The sequence below is a fragment of the Meleagris gallopavo genome, chromosome 15 (assembly GCF_905368555.1).
Source record: "Meleagris gallopavo chromosome 15, MGAL_WU_HG_1.1, whole genome shotgun sequence".
In the NCBI taxonomy this organism is placed as follows: domain Eukaryota; kingdom Metazoa; phylum Chordata; class Aves; order Galliformes; family Phasianidae; genus Meleagris; species Meleagris gallopavo.
The window spans coordinates 1,883,843-1,896,434 of NC_139418.1; the positions used below are offsets into that span (position 1 = coordinate 1,883,843).

The 12,592-nt window shown below is 47.2% G+C and overlaps 1 long non-coding RNA gene and 1 pseudogene across 28 annotated transcripts in view; both read right to left on the minus strand.

Moving 5' to 3' along the window:
• The window catches only part of LOC104913234 (uncharacterized), a 57,032-nt gene that overhangs the window by 17,679 nt on the left and 26,761 nt on the right, over window positions 1-12,592 (minus strand). For 16 of the 28 annotated variants that reach the window (XR_014886669.1, XR_014886682.1, XR_014886685.1 and 13 more), the window contains 5 exons: window positions 9,459-9,641; window positions 7,011-7,228; window positions 4,976-5,164; window positions 3,540-3,642; window positions 1,530-1,657 (listed from right to left, as the gene is read on the minus strand). This is a non-coding gene — a long non-coding RNA (uncharacterized LOC104913234). Of the gene's footprint in view, window positions 1-1,529; window positions 1,658-3,539; window positions 3,643-4,931; window positions 5,165-7,010; window positions 7,342-9,458; window positions 9,642-12,592 lie in introns of all 28 variants that reach the window. The other 12 variants (XR_014886681.1, XR_014886668.1, XR_014886661.1 and 9 more) reach the window with 6 other exon arrangements.
• LOC146543309 (uncharacterized) lies at window positions 3,660-4,922 on the minus strand (annotated as a pseudogene).

The window sequence follows — 12,592 nt, forward strand, 5'->3', positions numbered from 1 at the left end:
GTTCCTATTCAGTGGGCTTTATACAGAGGCAGGTATTTCATTTACCCAAAAACCCCTGGATCGGATAAATTATTAATGTTATTTATAAAGGCAATTCTGCCATTCAGCAACTTCTTTTGGATCCCTACGCTTAATCTCACTGCTTAGCATAAGATACACTCCAGTTAAAAGGCAAAATCACATTCCTTTACAAGGCCTGCAAAATAACGGAGTGCTGAGGTGCCTGAAAAAGGGTTGTAGTTTAAATACCGCTTTAAAGACTAATACATTTATCAGTGGCAAACACAAGCACTAACTTGTGCTTGCTTGCATCCTCCCTGCGTGCTGGCTGCGGCCTCATTCGCACGCATTGAGAGCCGTCAGATCTGCTCAGAGCAGCAGGGATGCAAAGCACCCTTGTGCTAATACAAGCCTTTCTAAGGCAGCTTGGTGGTTGGGTGAGCCAGCAAGTTTCCCTGTCCTCTCCTGGTATGTGCCCTGCAGTGTGCCCCCAGACACCCACATCGGTTGTTGGTTTCTGCAGGATCCCCAGTAGCAAGGTGCTACCATGGGTGCGGATGTCCTGAGGTCAGCTGGTGGAGACAGGATGCTCCAAGACCACAAAATGGGTCATAGGAGACCTTGGGAGAGCCACCACCACCACCACAGGGACATCACAGATCATCTCAGCCCCAGGAAAGCCGGCAAGGCATATCACCATGTAGAGCAAGGGAAGAAACAGGGGGAGCTGGGAGTCCTGGGGCTCAGCCGGCACCAAGATTTCAGCTGCAATCTGGGGCGCAGTGCAGCAGTTCCCATAGCAGAGTGCTGGTGCAGCACTGCTCCAGAAAAAGGGAGAAAATGGGTATTTCAGGGTAAATGCTGAGGAAGAGGAGACTCAGCATCTCTGAAAACAGATCTGTTGAGTCCTCTAGGATAAGAACAACAGCTTCTTGCTCTCACGTCAGAATTACATACAGAATTAACTAAAACATGATATTCTGAGAGCTTTTGGATGAGAAACATTCACAACTGATGTGTGGAAAAAGTGTAGTTGCAAACCACACATTAGAAAGGACCTGAACTACATGGCTAAGGAGAGACAGCGTGAGAAGAGCTTGACCCCGGGAAGGGCCTTGGAAAGAAGCAGCAATGCCAGATATACAAACCCAGCACGCAGAAAGAATCCTGGCTCTCTTTCTTAGCAGGCAATTTTGAATTAGCTGAGGGAAGATGATGCATCTTAAAATGCATCTTTCTGAGAATGTGGAGATCAAGAAATGGAGGCTACAGCAACGTGGCATCAGTGGGAATTTTTGCTAGAAGTGGTAAAAAGCAGAAGGAACACACCAAACCTGGCACTGTATTTGGACAGCTCGCATGTCTGACGCAAATAGCATTTAGAAATGCTACTTGAAATGTCAGAGAGGCCTCTTGGTGTAACAGGGATGTTCTCTCTGACCCATTTGCCCCCAGAAAACAGGGATGGCTGCAGCGGGGCCATGGATGGAGCATCCCTCAGCAGGGACATCCAAACAAAGGACGCTCACCTCCTGGCTCCCATGGGCAACTCTCAGCCCCACATACATCCTGGTTGCAGTCACAGCAGCTGTGAGCCATCCTCTAAATTTGAGGGCAATGCACATGTCACATGCAGGGGAAGAGTGCTGCCTGCGAGCTGCAAAGAGGTTTGGAAAATTTCTCATTAAACATTTTCTCCATGCAATACATATGATCCCCAAATCCTTTTTTCAGCATTTTCCTCTCCAAAGCCTGCACTACAAACAGTTTAATTGAACAGCCAGCGCTGGCTGATGTTTTGTTTCACCACAATTTGAACCAAGGCAAAGTATTTTTGTTTACTGAACTTGCTCCACCTTTTCACAGCAGGGTTACAACAGCAGTGTGTATTGCTCACGGATGGTGTTGCCTCTGGGGAAGAAGGGCTCGGGGGGATTTGGGATTTGTGTTCTCTCCTGGGCTGGATGCTGAGGACAAGCCGTGGCTCGTGGGTGGCAGCGTGGTTTGCCTTTGATCAGCTGTGAGCAGGGAGGGCTCCTGTGGCTGCGCTTGGAGCTGGAGATGCCTAAGCTATGGGTACCACAGAGCAGCATGCTTTTATGTCAGAAAAAAAACTTATTATAAGATTGTAAGTTTGTTCAAGGAGCTGGAATGAAATATTTAAACGCCACAGCACCACAGTATTTTATTCTCACAAAAATGCTGAAATGCCACTTGCAAATCAGAAATGTTTTAAAATTTGCTTTGAAACAGCAGCATTTTTGTGCAACTGTGAGGGGCTTTGTTTTTCTTGTGTTTTGTTGTTTTTTTGTTTTTTTTGTTTTTTTTTCTACGAAGAAACAAATGGGAAGAAAAGAGCTGAAATATTGACCATTTCCTCACAAATGAGATGTCTGCTTCTCAGTCTGTTCTGGTGAGTCTGTTTGGAGCCATCATTCCCATCTGGAGCAGAGAGAATCAGCCTCGAGAGCAGCCTATGTTGTTGCATCCAGCATTCAAATTATATTATCTTTGTTTCTTACACTGACGACAAGACATTTAGGTTGGAGAACTCCAGTGGGCATTAGAGCTGCTCTGAAGGGCTTACATGATTTGAAGAAAATGTCATAAAAGAAACACAAGTTCTTGTATAAAAACACAGATGTCCTACTTTTTTATTATTATTGGGGCGGTTTTTACTTTCTTTAGGTATGGTTTATTTGTTTGCGGTTTTTAATTTCCCTTTATATATATTAGATTAGTTGTTAAATATAGGAACTCAACTTGTTTCAAGCTCTGTTTAAGTCTCAGTTATTTTTTTATGCATCTCCTGGCTGCTCACAACCAGTGCACAGCTCCAACCAGGCAACCCAGAGCCACTCAAGTTCCTCAGCTCCTGGGACCAGGCCATGTTTGGGCTGCACTCAAATTCAGTCAACATAAACTGAAATACTGAATTCAAATGTCTAATGTCCAATTCAAATTCAACACTGGAGGTTCAAAGTGCTATTAGGAAAGGGTTATTCACTAATAGTGACCAAAATATACTTGAATTCAGTATCTTAGCAGGATGAAAAAGCCTGAAATCCCCTAAGATGGTGACTGACTTAAAAAAGATCTTCTGAATTGTGTACAGTTTGTTCATAGGGTTTTTAATACAAAATTCAAAGAACCGCAAGGATAAAATGTTGGCAAGAAGCATAAACACAGCTTAAAAATAACATATGAAAGTGTCAGAAGAAATGTATATCACTTATCCAAAACATTGAGGATCAGAAATAGCTGATACGGTCGAAAAGAGAGGTAGAGTATGCGAACAAATATCCTTCAAAACTGAAATGGGTCTAAACAGACAGCACAGGCAAGGAGATGTCTTGGCCAGTTAAATGTACAGTGATAATGTCAGGGTAGTGAAAGATTCAAAGGCACGAAAGATGGCTTCCTCAGCAGCTGTGTGAGTGGGACAGACCCAGGGATTTTCTAGTCCCTAGGTGGAAGGAAGAAGCTACTGTGGTCACAGCTGTTCCTCTCTGGCTTCAGCTGTCCCGTATGTAACCAACCTTTGGGAAGTCAGCAGGTCTCCAGCTTGCAAGCTCCTCTAAATCCTTCTTGAGATACAATCCAAATGAGACAGCGTAAAATCTCGCACAAGCAGTAGATGCACTGTAAAATAAGATAAATTCAGACCATTTTAGCAGTGCAGCAAACAGGAGCTCCTATCATCTCCTGCTGACCCCGATTCCCCTTCCCCCTCCCCCACTACTTCACGAGCTCACTCATGTTTTGGGCTCTGCTTTTCTGAATTCTTGCTGCTTCTCTCTGAGCCCACCCATGCACATTTATCTCCAAGGCACATAAAGCTGGCTGCGATACCACGTACTCTAAAAGCATACCCTGACACAGTTCCCACTTTGCAGGTAGAACAGCACTGAAAACGTAACCGTGCTTGAAAACCTGCACACATCTGGTGACATGTTAGCTGATGCTTTTGGCTCCGTGCTTTACTCTCTCATCTGCTTCTGGCTGCTGCAAATGGGGAGGCAAAACTCCCGTGATCACCGTGCAGGTGATTAAGGGAAATTGCATTGCTGAAGTGCTCGGTGGCTGCAGCCCTGCTTCAGCTCTCGTCTTGCCTGCTGGTAAGCTGCCAGCAAGAGGGAAGTGTAGGCATAAAATGAATAGCAGAAGAGATTGCAGGTAATTATGTTTCTTAAGCTGTTAACAGGATTGGCCATTTGATAAATGAGAGGATTTGGGAATGTTTTGTCACTGACAAGCCATTGTAAGATCAGAGCGGAAACAGGAATGTTTCTCTTCCATAGCACGGACGAGAGGGGAATTCTCTTGGGACACTTATACACCGTGAAATTTAGCCGAAACCTGGATGCCATAGCAGGGAGGAGAAAGAACAGATACGGGGCTCTTCTTATGTATGTCACTCCTTTGGTTTTGGGGTTCCTCCAGAGCCCTGTTTGGTGTCCCCAGAGACTTTTGTCCTTTTATGGTGCCATCCACATCCCCGCACATAGTTTTTGGAGCCCCCACAGTGCTAGATCTTTGTCTTGGTGCCCCAAATCCCTCTGGTCCTCTCAACCTTTTGGTTTGCTTTTGCAGTTCTCCAGCTTGCTGGAGAAACAAGAAGGAAATCAGCACTGTTGTTTGTCCTTCTGCTCCAGCAGTGCTCCTTCAGGTGGTTCTCAGTGCCTCCAGAGCCCCTCCATTTCCATCCCAGTGCTTCCCGCGAGCTTTGTGTGCCTCTTGGGTCACTCTAAAGCTTTTGGTACCTTCTCTATAAATCCCAGTCTGCTTCTAATGGCCCTCAGCACCCTCCATTTCTTTCTGCGTGTCCCCACTGATGCTCCTCAAGGGTATCCATCTACTTTTTGGTGTCCCCCCCTACTCAAGTCCTCCCATTTGATTTGGTACCCTCACAAGCCCTCCATGGATCTCACCCCTAAGAATGCACACGGGGCTGCTCTGGTGTGAAGGGGTTTACCCTGCAGTGAGGAAGGTGGTGTCAGCAGTGAACAGCACAGTGAAAAATCACGTTAAAAATCTTCTCGGATGTCAGCACCATGTGGCCAGTGGCTCCAGGATGCTCCCATGGATGCAGCCCTCTGCTGTGACCCCTTGTAGTCCTCCATCCTGCTTGGCATGGATCCTGCTTTCATTGCAGATCCTGACACTGGAGGGGAGAGAAAGAGATAAGGAAAGAACAAATACAATTCAACTCCCCAAAACTGATCTCTTCTCCTCGGGTTGCACCAAGGCTGCCTTTGCCAGCCAGGACACCCTCCTTGCAGGATCAGAGCCTGAGGCAGCCCCTATCCATGTGTGGCAGCGCAGGAGGAATGGAACAACCCCCCCAAAATCTCAATTTTGGCTTTTCATCTCTTTGCTTTACCTGGTTCTTAGCAGCTACAGCCAGATTACTAGTATTGTTCAGGTTTCCCTGCAGTTATCAGCAGGGAAGGGTTGCTGCTAGAAGCTGTGCCCCTCATATATCATTTTTCCAGCAGAGCACAGGCAGAGCTGGAGGAGACACACTCCCTGCTTCAGTTCTGACAGCAAGGGTTGGGTGCCCAAGGAAGGATTAGATGGGAGGCAATTAAGCTGCCTTCCTTTCTTTGCAGCGTGTCCTACACTGGACAAGCAATAACAGAAATTCAGGAAGAGAGAAGAGATGCGCACCCTGCCTCACTTTCTTCCCAGAGAGTGGAGAAGTAGCCCCCTATCCAGTGCACTTGTGTGGGGGAAGAAGCTTTCCTGCCTTTGCCTGGCTGCAGCTCCCAGCAGGCACTGGCAGCTTGCACCTGAGGAGGTGAGTGCACGTTTGGGTAATGTAGGTAGCAGAAGACACAAATAAGTTCTGGCAGTTTTACATCTCAGCTCTTCCCAACAGCAAAGTGGTGATTCAGCCTAAACAGCTGGGTTGGAGAGGAAGACAAGACATGTGTTGATGCCAGCTGCAATAGCTAGTAGCTGCATCCCAGAGGAACACAGCATTGGTAGTTCTACACTAGTGCCAGCTCCCTGAGTATCCTGCCCACAAATCAAGCTGCAATTAGTTGACTTCTAACCAGCTGTAAACACCCCCAAAAATTACAAAGGGATTCCCTTTGAGGAAATAGGGTTGGTCTGTTAATGTACTCTAGCATCCAGAGCACTTTAAGAACAGTGATTGCCAAAGATGCTGGGTTATGTGGAAGCAGAAAACCTTCAGCTGTCCTTGCACAGCCCACTGGGGCTAGAGAGCAAGGTCTGGCAACCTCAGCCGCCCTGGTGGGGCTTTGCTCTGCTGTGATAGCTTGTCTGGTCAAGATAGACCCCCACTGTCTATCTTGGTGCTGAAGTCTCATCTCCTTACTCTTTAAAGAAAGTCTTTCTGGAGACCTCTCATTAAGGCTTCCAAATAAGGAACTCCTTAGAAAAGACTTCTCTTCAAGAGCAACGAGATGAGACTTAAGTGCAGAGATGAGCATGGTCCAATCAGGGCAGATGGGGTTGCCAGAATTTGTTCCCAAGCCTCAGTGAGTTATGTGGGCACAAAAAAAGCCACTAAGGTTTCCTGCTATCACACAACTCAGTCCCTGCAGCAACTGCTGTTTAACTTCAATTAAGCTGGCAGGGCCCCTGTCCTTCCAGATGCCCTGCTGTCCTTCCCCTGAAAAAATGCCTTCTACCATCTATTTAACTGCAGTGTTTATGAAGCACACTGCAACAAAGACTGGAGTTCTGTAAGAGCTGTGCTTGTTGGAGTCTTGATAAAATGGAGTACGGCACAAGCTGGGCTGAAGGGAGCATTGGTGAAGAAGGAGAAGCAGCCCCTTCCAGCACTGCAAAGAGATAGGAGCTGTTGCAGCAGGACAACCACAGCTTTTGGCTGCCCTCTTTTAGCTCCACAAACACAGCAATGAGATTTTCCTGATGCAGGACCTGTGAGACAAGCTGGCGATCAGGAGAAAGGCAAAGCCTGCTTCTGTGATATGTTAGCAAGGATTAAGTAAAACATGCACCAAACCAAAAGTCACCTTGTCTCAGCTGTGGCTTGCTCCACCTTCTGTTTCCAAGAGCAAAACCGACCCAGCACTCATGCCTGATCCCTGCTCAGCATTTCCTGTGGCGCGGCTCCCCAGTGAGGGCTGCAGGGAGCAGAGCAAGCTGGCAAACTCTGGCCCCTCCTCCTGTGGCAGCTCCTTGAGGCGTAAATGAAGGCAAAATCCAGTTCTTTCTACTTCAAATAGGGTCTCTGGAAAACAAGATCACTAACTCCTTGCAGCTCCAGCTGAAGTCTAAAATGGTGGCTCTAAGCGGCTGGTGGAGGGGTGGACAAGAGGTGAAAAAGCAATTAGCAGCAAGCATCTAGGAAAAGAAAATATGGGTTTTAACAGAAAAATAGCAGGATAGCTACTCCCAACACTTCCATTACAACCAGTAGTACTCAGGCTCCTGTTGTCACTCAAGCAGAGGCAGGCATGAAGAAGTGCTCAGTGGGTTTCTGACCCTCTGCTCCAGCAGCCAAGCCTAAGACATCTCAGACACCCAGCAGGAGCTGGCGCTATGTGCATGGCTGGGCCAGGCAAAAGCTCTCCCAAAGCTCACCCAAAACACATCCATAGGCGCACTGCTGCTGTCTCGGGTGGGTTGCAGTTCAAGCACTGAGATGACTGTTTTTGTGGCACATTTAGGAAAGGAGGATGGTTTGCCAGCCCGCTCCTGGGCAGATGGACAAGATGAGACTTCCTACAGGGCTGACCCACAGTGGCAGCCTTTGCCATTTATAGAACCTTGACAGCCTTGGGAACTAGAATAACCAGAAAAAGCTTTTATCTACAGTGAAGAGCATCTGACAGCGGAAGGCCGAGCCAGCTGCTACCTTTTGTCCCAGCCAACCCAGTGAGACATGCCCACAGGCAACCCCAGCATACAGTCCAGAAGCCAAATGCCCCCTCCAAGCAGCCTGAACTCAGCAGCTAATCCCCACAGAGGGCAACCCTCCTGCAGCCCTAAACTCCTGCAAGAGAGGTGCCAGGCCCTCTAAGTGTCCCTCTCAGTCACTGGGAAAAAAAATCTGCATCCCAGATTTAACTGTGCTCCTGCTTGTTTGACCCCAGCAGCCTTTCCCGTGCTCCAGCTGCTGCTTCTGCAACCACACCTTGTGCTCTCAATGCACAGCTCTGAAAACAGCACCACAACCCACCACCTCGGCTGCGGGGGCCTTTCAGACTTTCCTGGGGTAACTGTGCCTCTGGATAGCAGCAACAAGTCCCCACCAGGTCTTCCATGGATCTTCTGGGATCTTCTGACCCACCAATAATGGGATGCTCAGGCCCCTCGAGCCTCCTTGAGGTTTAATATTGATCAGTCATCATTTTGGGGCACTTATTCAACATCTCCTGCTGTGCCCACATCGTCCATTTCTCCCTACATCATCAGTATTGTGCTCCTTGCCTTACAGGGGCTTCTACTGCTTCATTGAGGAAAAACAGCACAAATTGCACTGAAAAAAAACCTAGTCTTCAGTAAATGAAGGCAGAATCAGACCCACTTGGTATCTCCAACATCCCAAGTCCCAGGTCAAGTTCCTATCTGCAAACTCCAACCCAGCAAATGCTGGCTATGAACTGGCTTACTGCTGGGAGGAGTCTGGGATTGCAGAAGCTCTCCAAATGCCCTGCCTGGCAGCTGAGTGAATGCAACAGCATGAAATGCTGCTCTGTATTTATTTAGCACCACCCAAGGTTGTTAGCAAACAGCAGTCACTAGGCACCAAATACAGCATTGCTCCCAAACAAATACAGCCCTTGGTGGCAGTGGACAGCTGGGGAGCCTCAGCAATGGACACATCCCCTGCCAGGGAGCTCACAAGGCCATCAGAAGAACCCAGGCACGGGCCTTGACATCTCTGTCCTGCTTCCCAACCTGTCCCCGGGGCTGCTGACACATGGAATAGCATTAGCAGCTGGACACTAGCAGTGGTGGAGCCATCCTTCCTCCCAGCTCCCCCAGGCACCAGCAACCACATCCCTTTACACAGCTGACAGCTGGGGGAGCCCTGAGGAGCCCCTCATAGCACTCAGCTCTCAGTTCAAGGAGGACTGGAGCCAAACCTCTCTAATAAGCTGCAGCAACACCAAAGAAGAGCCTGTGCCAAGGTAGAGGGCTGTCTGCTCCTGGGAACAGAGAAGCTACCCCAGCTCCAAGAGGATATTTAAAATTATTGCAATTTCCAGAGACAGAAAGGAAAGGAGCAGCAGGGCCACCACAGCCTTGGAGATAGACTGTGCGATGCTAACAATTCTTTTTTTACAGAGAAGGAAAAGACATTGCAATAAAACTTGCTTCTAACAATATATAAAAAGAAATACAAGGACTTGAAAAGGTGTAGGACAGCCTCACAGACATCTGTGCTTGTCATTAGTCTTTGTTCCTTCCCTTCAGAAGATTGTTCCCAAAAAAGAAGGGGAAAAAACCCTCACCTGTAGCTCTTCCACCAGCTTGAGAGGGCTGCAGTTCTCAGCCAGCCCAGCTCTTCTCCCAGCAGCCCTGGCACAACCACAGCATCAAACTGCGCTGCTGCAACTCGAAGATGTGGCTTCTGCTCCAGCCCTTGGCTGCCGACCTCCACCTCCCTCAGCCACAGCATTGCCAATTCCATCCTGCTGGATAAATCATAAGTTTATTTTCTATTTCTTTTTTTGTAAAGAGGACATAGTATAAATACAGAGCTGCAATTAAAAAACCCTCTTTTCCTACCAACAACCAAGACACGTAAGCTAACCTAGTTCAGTGTTGGCAACCCTCAGCCTCTTTCAGTTATCCTTGTGGTGCTGTTTAAATATCTGAGTTGACTTGCTTGGGAAGTGGTTAGCTCAAGATTGCAGTGTGAATGCCCTTCCCTAGAAAGACCTGTGAGTAACCTTGCTAATCTATTCATACATTCTTTCAGCTGTTGTCTGGGCTAAGCTCCCTATAGTTACCACAAAAAAAGCATTAAGATAAAGGAAGGTTGCTGAATGCTGACAAAGAGAAAAGGGTGTCAATCAAAATATTTCTTAAATTCCAAGTGACTTTTCCACTCCCTGGAACCCTCCACATGGTTTTCAGTACTAACCAGAACCCTCTGTTGGGCTATTGGCACCCCCTCACAGATCTCTCTGTACATCTTGGTTCTCAGACACCGCTCTTCAGAGTTTATCAGCCCAGTGGAATATGCTGCATACATGCACAGGGAGGCTCTGCAAATACCTGCACCAATGTCTGGGGCAATTCAGCTCCCCTGACCACGTCAGAACAGCAACACAGACAGGTATTTAGAAACACAGCACAAATCAGCCCAGTCAAAACATACAGCTTTTCCTTCTGTGCTCTCCATTTCGAGTTCAGCATATTCTCACTCCTCCATGATAATAATGTGAGTCCATCTGTAAGAAGAGTTGTAATGCTCCACTGCTTGCTAGCAACCACAAACCCCATGTGACAGATGAACCGCAAAATAATATGGAGGTTTTTCGTGTTCAGAAAGAAGTAGCCCTGGCAAACACTGCTGAAAGCAGCAGCCAAGCCTCTCTGCTGAAGGAAGGCTCAGCAAAGGCAGCACGCCTACCACACCATCTCTCTTCCAAACACCAGCCCCACTCTTCAGCCAAGACTGGAAAGGACAGGATGACCCTTGTCTTTGGTACCCAGCACTTGACACAATCACTGAGACTTTCTAGTTAATCTAGGGAAAGGAGTTTTGAAACAACTTGAAGGAAGCAACATGAATATGCACCAAATATAGCTGAAACCTGCTGTCTATTGAAATGGCTCATTAATACTGCACAGACAAAGCAAATGAGTGATGCTTACTGCAGAGTTACCAGTGAACATATCTGTGCTCAGATTATTGAAGCAGTGCAGAATATTTCACCCCATATGGTTTGCCTGAAGAGGCTGTTTCAGATAATGGTTCTCATGTTGTTTCCATTGAATTTCAATATTCCCCAGAAGATGCTCACTGGAGCACTCCAGAGCAACCTTGTGTCATTTGGTGCCGCGTGAACTGGCAGAATGCTGGGTACTTACAATTAAATGTGGATTACAGAAAAATAATAATGAGGTTCAAATTTGAAAAGAGGAAGCATTAAATGTTTTCACTGGAATCAGGTTAGTAAACCTAGCTTTCAACAGGATTTCTAAATGAAAAGTGTCACTCACAAAATAATTTTATGTACATGGATAAAATTAATCAAAATCACTGGATGAAAACTAGCAGAAGATTAAGTATCTACAAAATATGCCTAGGCACCAGAGATCTCTTGGCAGCAAGGATGGAAAGGAAGAACTGGGACTCACGCTCCATCTGCTACAATGAAAATGAAGAGACACAGTGGTGAGAGTGCAAGACAAAGGTTCAGCACAGGAAAGCCCCTCAGATTGCAAGTGCCGTAACGGTAGTTATGAGAAAAGAGAGCCACTGGGCTCTAAGGTATAAAGAACACACAAAAAATACCTACACAGCCAAACCCAAGGGCAGCATATCCTGCTATCATGCTACCACCTTGTCACCTGCTGGGGATGCTACAGAAAAAACTTGGAGTGTAAGATAAATACGTATTCTCAGCCTGGATAATTTGCTGGATTTCTAATTGATAGCTTGTGGTTGCAGAAATGTACAGCCCAAAGCAAACACACGTGAGCAGAAAGAGAGGATACAGCACTACGGCAGGGGGTCTGTTAGACCGTGTACAATGAGCTGCATGTATTTCTATTTATACGTACTCTGTGTATTTCTCTGCCCAAACACTCTGTGCAGTGTCAGCAGAGTGGTGCAAGGAGGCCGGAGTGAACGGGAGAACAGCTCTGATGAAGGAATGAGGACCTCCTAACACGTGGTGATGCAGCGCAGAGGATATAAGCATCTGCGGAGCACAAACAGCATGTGAAAGAGGGGGTGGATTCCCCTCAACCCTATTCTACTGCCTGCTGTACCTCCAGCCCTGCTGAAGCTGTTCCAGGACGCCTCTCCAGAAATAAGCAGCACAGGTAGCACTGCCCAGACAGGGCTCTTCCCAAGGTACCGTGGTCAAAGAGATGCTGTTCTGCTATCCTAATCCTCCTCTGGGTCTTCATACCTTCAAATAATGAGATTCTTGGTAACAGTAAGATGCTGTCTTCCTTTATAAAGACCTAAAGCAGACTGAGTCTGAACACACATGCTGTGCTGGTGGTTTCATGTATTTGCTGCTACATCTGCATGAGAGGCACTGTGTGGTGCTGAACTCTGTTCCACATTCTTAACAAGGAACACGCAGGAACCAGCACTGTTCTTTCTACCCCTACCCTACAGACTTTCCCTGTCCCCACCTGTGCCTGTCCAGATATTTTTGCTTCTCTCCCTGATTCACAACTATTTCTCCATACTTTCTATCTGCACTGCTTCTGAGTTCCGCCAGCCAGCACTGGCTCCTCTGCTGCACGTTGCAGGTAAAACTCTGCTCCTGCCTGAAGCCAGGATGGTGCTTGTTGTTGGACAAGGTCTCTGTGGAATACATCGCTCAACACTGGCAAGTCTCAGCAGAACACACATAGACTAACACAATGAGACTCGTGACATGTCAGATTTCAAAGG